General features: G+C 42.7%; 1 protein-coding gene and 1 pseudogene across 2 annotated transcripts in view; both read left to right on the plus strand.

The window, feature by feature from the left end:
* The window catches only part of LOC140916421 (diablo IAP-binding mitochondrial protein-like), a 33,302-nt pseudogene extending 19,790 nt beyond the window's left edge, over window positions 1-13,512 (plus strand).
* Window positions 1-16,902, plus strand: part of TRABD2B (TraB domain containing 2B) — a 411,723-nt gene that overhangs the window by 91,117 nt on the left and 303,704 nt on the right. The gene's annotated exons all lie outside the window — the stretch shown is intronic.

Raw genomic sequence — 16,902 nt, forward strand, 5'->3', positions numbered from 1 at the left:
ACACCCACAAGTGTGAATGGGGCCTAGTGTGTACTGCAATATAAATAACAGCAGGATCTTTCATTTTGCATTTTATGCTAACTGTGCAGTGCTGACATCCCAGTAACTTATGATCTGACCATGCAAAGTACCCTTGCCTTCAACAGGAATGGAGGGGGCTCCCCATAAGGGAATGCTGAGCGCCTTGAGAGATTGGTCCCATTGCTTTTTGCACCTGGGCTAACTTTGGTGGGACCAAGAGGTCAAACCACGCTTCTGATCTCACTGAAATCAGTGGCAAACATTTCATTGACTTCAGTGGGGGCAGGCTAGGCCCTGATCCTTTTGAAGCATGAACTCTTGCATACTGGGGCATGAGAAGGCCAATCAGCAAGTGAGGGGAAGCGGGATAATCAGGCCATGCCTTTCTGAGCCTGTGTGCTGCTGGGAAATGCATTAAAAAGCCCCAAATGTGATCATTTATGGGTGTATAATTCTTATGGTTATAGTTTTATGGAGCTCCTGACATAAAGTCAAATGTAAAACATCCGGCTCTGGTGTCTGATGCCCCCAGCCAAATCAGTAAGAGTTTTGGTATAGATTTCAATAGGAATAGGATTGGGCCTTTAGAGAATATCTGTGAGAACACCATTCCTCAGGTGAGATTTTCCAAAGGGGCCTCACTGAGTTAGGCACCCAATTCATTCAATAGGCACTGGGTGTCAAAGGGCCAGATTTTCAATTACTGTGTATTTATGTGCCTAAAGATGCAGATAGTCACCTACTGGAATTTTCACAACCACTTAACCACAACCACTGGCACCTTAGAACACGTGGGTTTGATTCCCAGCTCTACCAATCCTTGTTAGGTGACTTTGGGCAAGTAACTTCACCCCAGTGCCTCAGTTTCCCCATACATAAGACAGAGATCCTGATACCAACCTCCTTTAGAAAGTGCTTTGATATCTACTGATGGAAAGTGCTATATAAGAGTTAGGTATTAATAATGAGAGTAATTAGCTTCAACTAGTGTGGATTTAGCTTGTGGCCAGCACTAAGGTGGTCTGGCGGTGAGTCAATAGGGAAGTGAATAACAACCTTTGACACCATTTGATCTGAATATGCTGGCCTGAAAATTCTCTAGTGATTAAGGAGTGGTATATCTTTTCAGCTCTTTTTTTCTTTCTGTGTGTCAGTGATCTGGAGCCTGCCGTAGAGTAACAGACTGTAGTAATCTCTTTCAGATGCTTCAGTGTCTGTCTGTCTATACCCTGGGCCAGATCACGAGTGAATAGGATCATGAAAACCAAAATAAAACAACACAGCAGCCATTCAGTATGAAATGATGGAAATTGGTGGGGGGAGAGAGGCTGTTTTCTTTAATTTGGAGAGTTCATCGCTGCTTCTCAGTTGTCATTTATTAGGCTTAAGTGTGCTGCAGCTCAAATAAACCATGACGTAAATAAAATGGGGAAATATTTTGTCAGTTTCAGAAACTAGCCATGTGTTGCAATCAGATGTGCATGAATAAAAAAAAATACCACCAAGAAAGGGCGGTGTATAATACCAATGGAGGACTTGGCTCATGCTTTGAAGAACAGAACTGTGGCCCTTATTACTGGCTGACTTTCTCCCAGCACCCCTGCTTAAGTGTTTGGTCTTAAACTAGGTTCAAAGGGGGCAGATGACAAAAGCACACAGGTAAGCATAAAAAAGGTGACCTTAACAGAGGTCTAGATGCTGGGGACGACATGGAAAATTATAGTAGGGCCTGAGGAGTGACAAGAGGGAAATCAGTGGGGGAATCTGCTCAACATCTTAAATTAGAGAGACAAGGTGGGTGAAATATTTGTCTTGGACCTACAGAAGATGGTCCAATAAAAGATATTACCTCACCCACCTTGTCACTCTAGTTTCCTGGGACGAACACAGCTACAACAACACTGCAAACATGGTAAATGCCTATGCACAAAAGCAAGTGACAATATTCCCTCTAATTTTTGACAGGCCGTGTGTGCAAAAAATTTCTTCTGTGCAAATTGTTGTGCTTCTGTACAAATTTGTGTGTGTGTGGTGTTTCACTGTGTGCGCGGGGTTTAGGATCTGTGTGCGTGCACACACGCGCACAGCTTAGAGGGAACAGTGGCAAGGAGTATGGGGAATAAACAGGAAGAACTGGAAGTATTAGTACATAAGTGAAATTGTGACTTAATTGACGTCAAAGAGAGTTGGTGGGCTAAGTCTCATGACTGGAACTTTGGTATAGAGGGGAACAGCTTAGTCAAGTATAAGCAGGATAAAAAGGGAGGAGGTGTTGCATCATACATCAAAAATATATACACTTGTTTTGAGGTCCAGAAGAAGGTGAGAGGCAGACCAGTTGAAAGTCTCTGGGTAAAAGTAAAGGGGTAAAAGATAGGGGTCATGTCATGATGGGGGTCTAATATAGACCAAATCAGGAAGAGAAGGTAGATGAGGCATTTCTGGAATAAATAACAGAAATATCCAAAACACAAGACCTGGTTGTAATGGGGGACTTTATCCAGCCATCCATTGGAAATGTAATATGGCAAAACACAAAATTTCCGATAACTTCTTGGAATGTATTGGAGACAACTTTTTGTTTCACAACGTTGAGGAAGTAACCAGGGGGGCAGCCATTTTAGACTTGATTCTGACCAACAGGGAGGAATTGATAGCAAATCTGAAAGTGAAAGGAAATTTGGGTGAAAGTGATCATGAAATAATAGATTTCATGATTCTAAGAAAAAGAAGGAGTGAGAGGAGCAGAATAAGGAGAATGGACTTCAAAAAAAGCTGACTTCAACTCACTCAGACTTTAGCAGAACTGGTAGGTAAGGTACAGTTCTGTTCAAAATATTCATCAATGATTTAGATAATGGCATAGAGAGTACACTTATAAAGTTTATGGCTGATACCAAGTTGGAAGTGGTTGCAAGTGCTTTCGAGGATAAGATTAAAATTCTAAGTGATCTAGACAAATGGGAGAAATGGTCTGAAGTAAATAAAATGAAATTCAATAGGGACAAATGCACAGTACTTCACTTAGGGAGGAACAGTCAGTTGCACACATTCAAAATGGGAAGTGACTGCCTAGGAAGGAGTACTGCGGAAAGGGATCTGAGGGTCATAGTGGACTACAAGCTAAATATGAGTCAACAGTGGAACACTGTTGCAAAAAAGCAAACATCATTCTGGGATGTATTAGCAGGAGTGCTGCAAGCAAGACACAAGCAGTAATTCTTCTACTCTACTCCATGCTGATTAGGCCTCAGCTGGAGTATTGCGTCCAGTTCTGGGCTCTACATTTCAGGAAAGACGTGGACAAACTTGAGAAATCCCAGAGAAGATCAAGAAAAATGATTAAAACTCTAGAAAACATGAGCTATGAGGGAAAATTGAAAAAATTGGGTTTGTTTAGTCTGGAGGAGAGAAGACTAAGAGGGGACATGATAATAGTTTTCAAGTACATAAAAGGTTGTTACAAGGAGGAGGGAGAAAAATATTCTCCTTAACCTCTGAGGATAGGACAAGAAACAACGGGCTTAAATTGCAGTAAGGGCGGTTTAGGTTGGACATTAGGAAAAACTTCTTAACTGTCAGGGTTCATTCCCTCTGAAGCACCTGGAATAAATTGCCCAGGGAGGTTGTGGAATCTCCATCATTGGAGATTTTTAAGAGCAAATTAGACAAACACCTGTCAGGGACACTTACTCCTGATTCAGCACAGGGGACTGGCCGATATGACTGCTCGAAGTCCCTTCCAGTTCTATGATTATATGTTAATGAACATGTTGCTAAGGGCAAATCTGATCTTTCATGGGAGTGTTGAACTGAAGAGGCAGGAGAGCTGGCAGGGATGGATTACAGGGATATCCCTGATGGATTGATTGATGACATGATATCATGTATCTGCAAAGGGACTGCTAATCCCATGCATGCTGCAGAACTGTTCATGGGACAGGGGTATTCAGCAACCACAAAAGCTATTGCAAGTAGTGGGATTACTCATCTAAAGGATGACTATCCATATGAGCAAGAACTGGGCTTTTAGATTGTGGGCCGAACCCTTGTCTGCAATTTGTTCTGTACAGCACTGACCATGCTGTATGTTATATAATATACCAAACAAAACAAAAAGAAAACCTTGCATTAAAAGAATGTTAAGGTTGCAATGTCAAGCACTCAAAAGTTGGGAAATGCCAGATTTAAGATTGACCATGTTGACACACTCCATGGGAAATTTCAGTGTGAAGAGGTAACGTTAGGTGATACCCATGTCATCAGTGGCGGAACTCTGCGATCAATTTTAGAGACATGCGGTAATTTATCATACACCTTTCACCCTCTGCCCTCTCATCCATCTCTTTGACAATTTCAAATAATCCCATTTTCCAAAAAAATTGCCCCCCACAAAAATATTTCTTCTTTGTTCCCCCAAATGTGGATTTCTTGATCCTAATCACAACTGCTGGAGGACCATGATGGTCAGGTTTCAGTTATAGATCAGTGCCAACTTTCCTAGACATACAAATGTCACCACATTCAATGGGAATTTGGCACCTACCTGCCCTTTGTGCATTAGAAAATCTCCTCCTTAATTATTTTCTTGATGAACAGGATCTTGACATCCCATTTTTTTATTAATTTTTTAAGTTTAGGAGCAACATTTTCAAAATCGGCTACTGACTTTGGGTGCCCAGTTTGAGACATGTTAAGTTTCTCAAGTTGACCACATCAACCCAAAGGTAGTGACCACTTTTGAAAACATTAACATATCCTATTTTCTGAGTGATACAATAAGGGAAGTTCATTCCCTCTGAAGCACCTGGCATTGGCCATTGTCAGAAGACAGGATACTGGGCTAGATGGACCATTGATCTGACCCAGTATGACTGTTCTTATACTCTAAGTGGGGGATGGGAGGGAAGAGACTTTTTAGTCATTATTTGTAAAGAACTAATAAAGACTGGGAGATGTTACAAGAAGTCTAGCTAATAAAAGCAGCGTCAGTAAATAGGTAGATAGCATAAGGCCATCGATTGGTGCATAAGTATAGGGTCTGTTGATTCAGTAGAGGAGTTGTTATGCACTGCAAATAGCTCTCTTTGGGCAGCTCTTAACAGGAGAGTCTTTGCAGATGTATCAATAGGGATTTTGCCTGAGAATGGACTTCAGGATTTGACTTAGCAATGTGAGACCTTGCTACAGCTGTCTGCAATTGAATCTTTGCTGGGAAGCGGAGAAAAATCACTGCTTTGTATTTTGTGAGAGGAGATGCTCAGGTTTGTGGATTAGCAATGTGTGAATTAGCAAGGTTTGGCTGCATTTAAATGTCTGCCCCCATGCATGACACAGTGTGTCTGTTTTAAATGGGAATATCGCACTCTGCCAGATGATGTAAATTTGCCAAGCACTATTGACTTCAGTTGAGCGATGCCGATTTACACCCACCGATGTTCTTGCCCCTTTGCGTTTAGACTGGGCCTTAGCAGAAATTTAATACTGCTCTAAAGTTTTTTAATTATGACCCTACCACGGTTTCTGCATGATTTCCTGGAATTCATTGTACGTTCCGTAGGGCGTGTAAATCAGAAAGCACAGCACATGGCAGAGGGGGCTGAGCAGGAGGAGTTCCTGGATGCCCTCGTAAAACTTTAAAAGGTTTGAATGTCAAATTGAAACCCTTGGGGCCCTAAAACTTGAGTCTCAGGGCACTTCTACCTGCTGTTTCATCACATAAGCCTTTCACTGTTCATGAGCTGCAAACCCAAGATGATTATGACTTCCATTTCCCTGCAGTGTATTTAATTTCCCTTTACTGTTGTCATCATGCCCATGTCTGAACCACCTTTCATCTCCTCCTACCACTCATCATCCTTTCAGTTGCAGCCAGTGATGCATAGTCTTTTTAAATAGAGTGTTCCTTGTAGGCTCTTATATCAAAATCTGTTTAACCTCTTGTGCTTTCAAGCTTAAGGAGAAATCAGTGTGCATTAGCAGCTTCATGTGTAACTGCACTCTGTATGAAGAGTCAGGGAATATACAAAGGGATACTGGAGTGTACAGGGATAAATGCCATCAGGGCTAGCTGGCTGGCTTGCTCTCTCACTTCAGTGGATTAAATGTTTGCACGCTGACTTTGACCCATTCCGACAGAAAATATCCCTGCTGGGCCAGATGTAGAAGGCTGTGGACGCTTGCTGTGTGCTGACCTGTAGAGGTTCTTGGAGGAGGACAAGCCAATGCAAATGCATCCAGCACACCACCCACCACGCCCTAGACTTGGTCCATTTGATCATTCTCCACTGGGACTGTGGGGGATTATTCCAGATAGGGCTGTGGGCATGAAAGATGGCTGCAGTCTGACTGCATGGCTGCGATTGCTTCAAAGCATGATATAAAAATACCTGGTAGAGTTAGGAAGACTCTGATCCCCTCTCCCATCACACCAAAAGCAGTTCTCCAGGGGCCCCTTCATTCCTGATCGCCATGGTTTTGTTTAAGGAGGAGAGTGCCTCATCCTCAGTGCTGCGGGGAGTCTTCCTCCTTCCTCTCTACTCCCCATTCATCTATCTATTTATGTGGCTACTACAAAATGGGGATGGACCTCATCCACTGTGGCTTCTGCTATGGTGTAATATAGCAGAATGACCCCATGGGGACACAGATGCTTCAGAGATGATTTATCTGATTGCAGGGCACCACTGGGGCTCACTCCTGGGTCAGTGAAGCAGCCGCAAAATAGCTGAACTAACTTCCTATCAACACTCCGGGTTTCTGCTAGAAGTAGCTTTGGGTCGCTGCTCTCAGGTTATATGAAGTAGAATGTCCTTGTCCCACTGCAGGACGGAGGTGTTACCAGAGCAGTATGAAACTGTTAGTTTTCGCTTGGCCACCTGCAAATGTTTTCAGGGAAAATATACGAGGTGAAAACAAGTCAACCCCAACCCCAAATTAGCTTTTTGCTTAGGAAATGGAGCTCTTTGGGGGGCATTTTCAGGGACAGCTTGAATTTCTTCACATGGGTGAGCTTCCTTCAGTGCCTCTTACTGGACCAATCCTCGTCCAAACCACTTGGAAGCCCGCAGCAAGCTCTCACGGGGCAGTTTGTACAATCGGAAGAGGGGGTTCTGAATTCAGCTGTAATATCAAAGTTGGGAACTCCCTTATAAACTCTGAAATTCACATCACCTGAAAACAATAAAAGAGAGAACTCTTTTTGACCATTCTCCCTTTTTTTTTCTAAAATGTTCTGCAAATAACCTACTTAGCAAAACACATTTTAAGTAGAAGTTAGTGAACGTCAGTTTCCAAACTGGATCCTATCATTTGACGACAAACCTGCAAGCGAGATGGAAAATATGTGATAAACTAATCTCCCTAAACCACGTATTTCCTAACACCAATGAGGCTCCTATCAAATTAGGGCTTCTTGTACATTTCCGGCCCACCCATTTATTTTACCAGCCAAGTTTTATAATATTATAAAATAAATAATTGAGTAGGTTTTCGTTATGAGGTTCAGAAAGCCATCAGTATGTATTGGCTTGTCGTGTTTCAAAGCACTTTGTTAATGAGGGATGGTTAGAGAAAATAATTCCACCTCTCTTAATGTTTCCTCATATTTGGACCCATTTTTGACAATTTTGAAATATTTGATTAATTTTTGTTTTCACCAATGAGTTTTTACTTCCCCCTCACTTCTGACCTCCGCTTCTGGGTTTGGACATGGATAAGAGCAGCAGCGCTGAAATATCCTGGAGTGGGCTGATCCCTGATGTCTGTGGTCCAACCAGAAGCTGGGAGCACTGGAAATCCTGTAAGAGAATCTGTCTCAGAAAAATTAGTTGTTGGGGCTTGAGTTTGCAAACCGCAAGAGGGGTGGCTTCAGTCTGGGTTCCATTATATTCAAACCACCACTGTTTGTGGGAAAGAGATACTCCGCTCAAAATGTCCTGCTTTATCCTACCTTTAATTCTGATCCAACCCAAAGCTAAAATGTGAATCCTTCAAGATGTCTCTATCACTGACATTAATACGGTACATAAAATGTAGCAGTGCATCGCCGCGGGTTTAGTAGACAAACTAGCAGACAAACATTGAAGATGTTCATCATATGGTGTATGATTTCCAGGTTCTCTTTCATTTGACCAGTGTGGTTTTCCTTTTAGCCGCAGAAATCCCCCCCACACATTGGCCAACTTCTATTCCCATTTATGCTGTGAGCAGAGCCTGGCCTCTCTCTTCCACATATTGTTTTACTAATAGCCAAGTGAGTGATTCCTCTTGACTGAGCTCAGTGTACCTTCTCAGTCCTTAGAAATCCCACTGAGCTGCAGCTTAGAATCATAGAATCCTAGAATATCAGGGTTGGAAGGGACCCCAGAAGGTCATCTAGTCCAACCCCCTGCTCAAAGCAGGACCAATTCCCAGTTAAATCATCCCAGCCAGGGCTTTGTCAAGCCTGACCTTAAAAACCTCTAAGGAAGGAGATTCTACCACCTCCCTAGGTAACGCATTCCAGTGTTTCACCACCCTCTTAGTGAAAAAGTTTTTCCTAATATCCAACCTAAACCTCCCCCACTGCAACTTGAGACCATTACTCCTCGTTCTGTCATCTGCTACCATTGAGAACAGTCTAGAGCCATCCTCTTTGGAACCCCCTTTCAGGTAGTTGAAAGCAGCTATCAAATCCCCCCTCATTCTTCTCTTCTGCAGGCTAAACAATCCCAGCTCCCTCAGCCTCTCCTCATAACTCATGTGTTCCAGTCCCCTAATCATTTTTGTTGCCCTTCGCTGGACTCTCTCCAATTTATCCACATCCTTCTTGTAGTGTGGGGCCCAAAACTGGACACAGTACTCCAGATGAGGCCTCACCAATGTCGAATAGAGGGGAACGATCACGTCCCTCGATCTGCTCGCTATGCCCCTACTTATACATCCCAAAATGCCATTGGCCTTCTTGGCAACAAGGGCACACTGCTGACTCATATCCAGCTTCTCGTCCACTGTCACCCCTAGGTCCTTTTCTGCAGAACTGCTGCCTGCCTAGCTTAGTAATGGACTGGTGAGCCCAAGGTGGTGGCGTTGGTTATATACTGGATGTGAACCACATTGAGCATCTAAAGAAAATCCCATATAACTTCACTTCCAATTTGCGCACATCAACAAGTTAATAGCAAGCAGGAACCTTTTATAAGTCACTTTACTTTAATTGACATATCATTTTAATTGGCAATTATCTTAATTGATACACAGGGCATAAATATTGTGCTCTGGAAAGCTTCCAGGCCTCCTTTATTAGAGTATTAAGCCACAACATATGCAGATTATATTGAAATACCACTGTAGCATTTGTTGCAAGAAATCTCTCTCTCTCTCTCCCTCTCTCTCTCTTTCTTTCTAATATTGGAGACAGATGTAAAATATAAGACTATATTATATATATTAGCAGAAAAATGATCATAAAGACATATTGAATATAATTGTCAACATAGTCTCTTAAATAATTTCAAATGATCCCTTCTAAGGGGTTTCTACAAGTTTTAACACTCTACTTTTGTGGAAATCGGCTTTCAAGTCAGTCAGTGTGGAGATTAGATCCAAAGATTTAAAACCCCCAGAGATCAAAAGCAGATGCTCTTAGAAGACATTTCAGCCGAGACAGGCCGTCTGGGGACATTGTTTCAGCGGGAAAAGACAATTTATCATTAAAACATGAAAGCCTCAGTTCAATAATAACCAGATGTATATGAAAAAAAGATGGGTGTCAGGGTCTTGATTCATTTGTCTCCCCTTAGAAATCATCTTTATCCAGTACTTAGGACCCGAGTGCAGATTCTTTGATGCCAAGACATAATATAAGGAAAACTGAAACATTTCACGTTGTAAATCCTCAGCAATTGTCAAAGAAATTTTAATCATATAAAAATCCGGGCTGCCCTAGGTAAAGATAAGCAGCAATCAACTTGAGGAACAGAGTCTGTGGGTTAGAATAAAGAGAGAGATGGTCTGGCAAGTGTATTCCAATGTTTTTTCCTTTTTTCCATCAACTGTTCTTTCACATTCACAAAATTAAATTCAGCAACAATGCATTGCCTTGACATATAGGACCTTTTTTCTAAATACTTTGCAAGCATTAGCTAATCCTTTCTCTATGTAAAATAGGTATTGTTGTACCCATTCACATGTAAGGAAACTGAGGCACTGAGGGAACAAGTGACTTGTCCACTGTCAGTATGAGAGTCAGGTAGCAGAACCCAGCAATCCCAATTTCCCAATCCCCTGCTCTAACCACTAGAGAGCATTCACTCCACAGTAAAGTATATAGTACTGTCACACAGGAAATCCAGCTGTAGTTCCCTATGTGTGGCAAGTAGATTGTCCTCTTCATTCTGCATTTTAGTTTTGGCTTACCTGCCTTGCTATGGGATAGCAGGTGTAATTAATGACAATATTTGTTATTAAGTGTTCGAAATGCATTGGAGCAATCCTAATTCAGTGGGCTTAAGATGCAGTTTAATAGTGTTTTGGGAAGGAGTGCAGCTAAGCAGTTAGAGCAGGCAACTCTTGCTTTTTAGTCTTGGATCTGCTACTGAATAGGTCTCAGATCACTCTATGTGAGTCTCCGCTAACCCATCTGTGAAATGAATAAAAAAAAATCTTGCCTATCTCATAGGAGCACTATAAGGTTTTGTGGATGAAAAGTGCAACATACATATTCTACTTACTGCCTCAAGAACTCTGATTTCTTATTGGGCTGGACAGAGCTGGTCTGGACTTCTCCAACTAAACATTTTTTACTTTAGAAAATACCGATCAATTGAAACACAAACTGTTTGTGGGAAAAGATCTGCTTGGATGCATCGCCTGATTTGAAAAAAAATGGACAACAATGGTTACAAAGTGTCAAAATGTTCCATTTTGACATTTTCAAAATGAAAAGGTTTGTTTTCTGGTTCAAAACACCCTTTTTCCAGTTTGAAATTTTAGTTTATTTCTACTAACAGCAACAACAAAGGTTAGAAAAAAAGAAGTCAAAATGAAAATGAAATATCTTCAAAATTATCAAAACAAAATGTTTTGACAAACCAGATCTGATTATTATTATTATTTTATTTTATTATTGATTCATGAAAATTTGGGATATTTCAAATGTTTGTTCCAGTTTGGGACAGGAAAAACTAAAAATCTCAAACACTTGAAGGATGGGAAAACCACTTTCTTTCCAGCTATAGCAAAGGGCTGAGCAATGTGCCAAATTGATTTTGCATACAGATGTGTGATCAAGAACCTACAAGGTATGTTTGTGGGGCAGGTGCTGGGCCAACTGTTCCAACTAGGCAGGCAGGGCTGTATCCTGTACATTTTAATATTCAAGGAAGGATCTTGTATCCACTTCCCATCCTAGGGCACTCACATACTCTTCCCCCACCACTCCCAACCAACCTGCTCTCACAGAGTCCAGGCAACCTTTATTGTTTCTAAGGGTTTGGGGGTGGTTGCTTCATTTTCTAGTCTCATCCCCATTTTGGTGTCTGGAGGTTCCTGCCCCAGGATTATCAGAATGTGCTATTGGCTAATCTTGCTGGGAACTCAGCTGCCTCTGGGCATGGTTGCCTAGCAACCCAATGACGTGGGCTGGGCCCAATATACCTGACTAAGTGACTGTGCTCCCTGATTGGTCAGAAGAGCTGACAGATCACCATTTAAGCCCTGGAGCCACAGCAGCACGGTGGCCTCTCAATGCATTCCACGTGTGCAGCTGCCCCAGACCTGCATCTTGTCCAGGCCTTGCTCCCCCCTGCCTGCTTCACTCCAGCACTGGTTCCAAGGAGATGGCGGCTGCTGTGCATGTGTATGGTGGCTCCGGGGCTTCTGCGGACAAGAGTTCCCTGTTCTAGCTAATGCTAGGAGATGCTATTTTTCGGGACTGAGTGGCCCATGGAATAAAGTGGTGGGAGTGGGTTTTGGAGCAGCCCTATGTGCAGTCCCTATTGTACAGGAAAAGATGTTTTGGTGAACTACTTCCTGAAATGTCGGCCCTTCAGAGAAGCCATTACAGGATTTATTAGAAGAGAATGGAATGATTGGAAAACATGAGCCCACTTCTCTCAGTCATGAAGCCTTGATTAGAAGGGCAGTTTTGCTGGTAACACACGGTACTTCTACTCTTCTCTCTCAAAAACATATGTATTAATTGAAGCATTAACAGAGTTGTCAAGGTTCCTTCCTCACTCTGAACGCTAGGGTACAGATGTGGGGACCTGCATGAAAAACCTCCTAAGCTTATCTTTACCAGCTTAGGTCAAAACTTCCCCAAGGTACAAAATATTCCACCCTTTGTCCTTGGATTGGCCACTACCACCACCAAACAAATACTGGTTACTGGGGAAGAGCTGTTTGGAAACGTCTTTCCCCCCAAAATACTTCCCAAAACCTTGCACCCCACTTCCTGGACAAGGTTTGGTAAAAAGCCTCACCAATTTGCCTAGGTGACTACAGACCCAGACCCTTGGATCTTAAGAACAATGAACAATCCTCCCAACATTTGCACCCCCGCTTTCCTGGGAAATGTTGGATAAAAAGCCTCACCAATTTGCATAGGTGACCACAGACCCAAACCCTTGGATCTGAGAACAATGAAAAAACATTCAGTTTTCTTACAAGAAGACTTTTAATAGAAGTAAAGAAATCACCTCTGTAAAATCAGGATGGTAGATACCTTACAGGGTAATTAGATTACAAACATAGAGAACCCCTCTAGGCAAAACCTTAAGTTACAAAAAAGATACACAGACAGAAATAGTTATTCTATTTAGCACAAGTCTTTTCTCAGCCATTTAAAGAAATCATAATCTAACACGTACCTAGCTAGATTACTTACTAAAAGTTCTAAGACTCCATTCCTGGTCTATCCCTGGCAAAGACAGCATATAGACAGACAGAAACCCTTTGTTTCTCTCCCTCCTCCCAGCTTTTGAAAGTATCTTGTCTCCTCATTGGTCATTTTGGTCAGGTGCCAGCAAGGTTACCTTTAGCTTCTTAACCCTTTACAGGTGAGAGGAGCTTTCCCCTGGCCAAGAGGGATTTCAAAGGGGTTTACCCTTCCCTTTATATTTATGACAACAGTATACAAAGGTGGGTCACACACCAGCAATATACAGATCTTCTTACGAAAATGAATTCCAAAGAGATGAATGCAGTATGGCAGGTGATCATAGGAGCAAGAGCTGTGAAGACAACAAAGCAGCAAGAATTCCTGAAATTAGAATCCAGTTGGATGACTGCTTTACGTCTTTCTGAGATGGCAACGGAAGCTGCGTATCAGTCAGGTCACATCAAGCTTCAGTGACCACTCGCAATCACATCCAGCTGGTGAAAACACAGGTACAAGAGGTATGACAGCTATCACGGAAAGCAGAGACCACGTTAGCGGAAGCTCAGACAGAAGAGCTCACTGACACAAAAGTTGAGGAATCATCACAGCCGGGCAGTATCCAGCCCTAATTCCTGCCTGCCTCTGAACTCCTGATTCCAAACTCCTGGCTTCAACCACTGGCTTGTCTCCTGACCACTCCTCTGGTTCCACTCTTCAATTTTTGCTTTGACCACTAGGTCAGACTCCTGCTCCAACCCCTAGGTGGTATTGCTTACACCTTGGGGTGTGTGACAAATCTTGTCTTGTGGCTTTGGGGTGGGTGAGTCACCAGCTGAGAGCCCATGTTTGATGTGGGAGCAGAAAGGAGTGATACACTCCCTTTCTACACTTATCAGCTCAGTCTTTGGCTGTACTGTGCAAACAGCATATAGCATCCCATAATCCCTAGTGTGCCATACTGACTGTCTAGGTAGATACTTACTTATCCAAGGCCAGTGTAACTATAATACCCAAGCACATGTTTAGCAGTAGTTCATGAGGAGCTTTACTAGGGATTATGAGACAAATACCCAGTAGAGCTAGGGTTTAGGGAGAGTGTTTCCCTGGCCTGCTGCCCCACATGCATTCTGCCCCCATGAAGGCCTTAAATGGATTGAGGGTGCTGGAAATGATGGGCCATAAAACATACAGTACAAGGTATTCCATGGGGTAAAGGGAGAAGAGCCATCTGGACAGAGGAGGAAGGCCTGTATCTCCAATAACCAGAGCTAAGTGGCAGGGTGAGAGGAGGTAGCTGGGTAAGATAAAGGGGGTGGAAGGGAGGATGGGCAGTGTGATTAGAAACTGCCCAGCCACGCTGAACATTGTAGACCTGAACCAATGTTTAGGATCACAGTAGAAACCAATATCTGCCCTGTGTCAGTTGGCTGCAAAGTTTGCTCTATTTCAATTTCTTGTAAAGCATATTAGGCCACACTCAGCCAAAAAAGCTTCAGCTACAATGAGAGAAGATGTCTGGTGGTTAGAAAAATTATCCAGTGAAAACAGATACCGCCGTTGCCAAGGCTGCGGTAAGACTTCTTGAAGCTCGTCAGCTTAGGAAGGATCTAGAGTTGCCAGTTAACTAGAAATTGTGGAAGCTTCCAACAAGACAGTGCTGTCCATTATGCCAGTGTGTGGGGGCGGGGTGGGAAGGGCAGGGGGGAGAAGCATATTCTAGGCTAACAAGAACTATTATGTTAGGAAACTGACAGCTTTCCAGAGAATGGTTTCAGCTGAATGAAGAATTTCCATCCTGGAAAAATGCAGTGATTTATATTTTTGCTTTCCCATCTGGGTTCCTAGTGCTCCATGTTTTGTGAGACGCTATCAGTCAAAATATTGAGTTAATTGTAATAACATAGGTGCAAATGATTTGGGGAAGCATGGGAGGGACATCTCTCTCAATATTTTACAAGCTGGTTCCTGTCCCTCCTCTATGCAGTTGCGGAATCTAAGTATTCTCTCTCCTGGTTCCCCATACCCTGATTTTTGTAAGTGGTTGCCCCCGCGATAGCTTTGCAAAATGCTACATGCAAGTATTGATGGGTAGAAATACGTTTTATTGTCCTGGAGCTTTGCTGTTGGAGGAGGAGGAGTTCTGTGGCAAGTTCTGTGCCTCCATCAGAAATATTTATAAACAGAGCTGGGCTTGAACAGTAAAAGCTGGATCCAGATCTAGAACCCCACTCCCACCACAAAGCAGGGGTGCCAATGGAGAGTTTTCTTGGGGGAGAGGAGGGAGGCAAATTCTGCTCCTTGCCTCCACTCCCACTGGCAGGGACCACGTTCTGATCCCTGCTCCCCCCTCCTCCTGCAGGGACTCCAAGCCTCCCCTCTTTCATACTCACACGGTGCATGATCTGATGCCTCCAGCAGTCGAGTTCTCAGTGGAGTCTCCTGCCCACTGGCGTACAGGAATAGACTCCCTCCGTTTCCGTTGGTAACACCATTTGGCCCAGCTGCTCCTCCATCTAAACAGACGAGTGGTCGGGCCAAATTTGAGTGGCATTGCAGCCCCGTGACAAAAACCTCTGACTGAAATTTGGCCTGGCCACCCACCCGTCTGAATAGAGAAGCAACCGGGTCCAATGTCAGTGGCATTGTGACTAGCTGGAGCGATGTTCCGCACTGTTCTGGCAGCAGCCATACTGATTTGGTACGGGACCACTGCTTTAAAATGGTCGGGCCATGGCCCCCTCGGCTCCGCAGCCTATGAAATTTTGAGTAAGTGCACAAACTTGGACCCTTACCCTCAAGCCCCCTCCAATTGGGAAAATGTGCATGGATAGCCACTGCCTCAAAAGGCAGGGTGTATTGGCTCTTCCTACTTCCAGCAATCGAATGAAAAATTGAGGGGGGGGTACACATGTCTGGAAAACCAGGGGTCAGAAGATGGATGTCAAGTAGAAACTTGAGCCCCACATGGGCAACTGTAGTTTTGGTTGCACACATGCTTTTGGTTCACGTCTACGTTTGCTTATAATTAGAGCAGGTCAGGAACTGGTTGATGAAATGCTTTTCCACCAGAAAATGTCAATTTGCTGACATCAAAACTGTTTGCTGAAGAGGATCGGTTTAAATTAATTTCCACTTTCAAAAGATTTTTTTTGGGGGAAAAAATGTTTTGAAATTGTCAGAATGTGCTGTTTTGACAATTTCAAAACAAAAGAGGTCAGCTTTCTTGTTCTAAACAAACTTTTGGTTAAAACTTTGTTCATGTAAGATTAAGAAAAAAACTATAACAAAATACAGAAGGTTAATCTTCAAATGAAACATTTCAAAATGATGGGAAACAATATGCTTTGATCAACCCAATCTGATTTATTTGTTTATTTGCATTTTCAGTTTGTGAAAATTTTCAAGGTTTCGAATCTTTGGCCTGATTCAGGACAGGAAAATATCCTGAAAATTCCCATGGAATGGGAAAACTGTTTCCTGACCAGTCCTACCTCTAATGCTAAACTCCTATTGATCCATGTAGGTATGCCTTCTGAGCCTAAATGTTAGTGCACAAGTGTGTATACAAAAATTCACATGGATATCATGCCTCTGTTTTTAACAATCAGCACATAAAGCATATAAAATAAGCATATTTTTACAGGCTGTTCAACCAAGGTTTCAGTTTGGCAGACAAAAACACACAATATACTGGAAACATGAGACTTCATTCATATCTGGAATATAAAATACTCTAGAGTCTTCTGAGTCTGTGCTTAAATTTAGGTTTTTATTTAATTTTAGACACCCTCTAGCCTTGATTCATCCTTCTGCAGAAGGTGCCTTTAATATTCAGACTTCCACTGACAAATATGTTCCAGGCGGGTTTTTCTCAGTGAAACAGATCTTGTAACCAAGAATTTTCCCCCTTTCAATGTAAATGAATAGTGTAATCTGATCCAAAATGTCTCATTTCTGACACGCATTATGTAGTTTTGGTGTGTGGTCACCAAAGTTTGTTGTTTCAAAACACAAATTTG

The sequence above is a fragment of the Lepidochelys kempii genome, chromosome 8 (genome assembly GCF_965140265.1).
Source record: "Lepidochelys kempii isolate rLepKem1 chromosome 8, rLepKem1.hap2, whole genome shotgun sequence".
Classification (NCBI taxonomy): Eukaryota; Metazoa; Chordata; order Testudines; family Cheloniidae; genus Lepidochelys; species Lepidochelys kempii.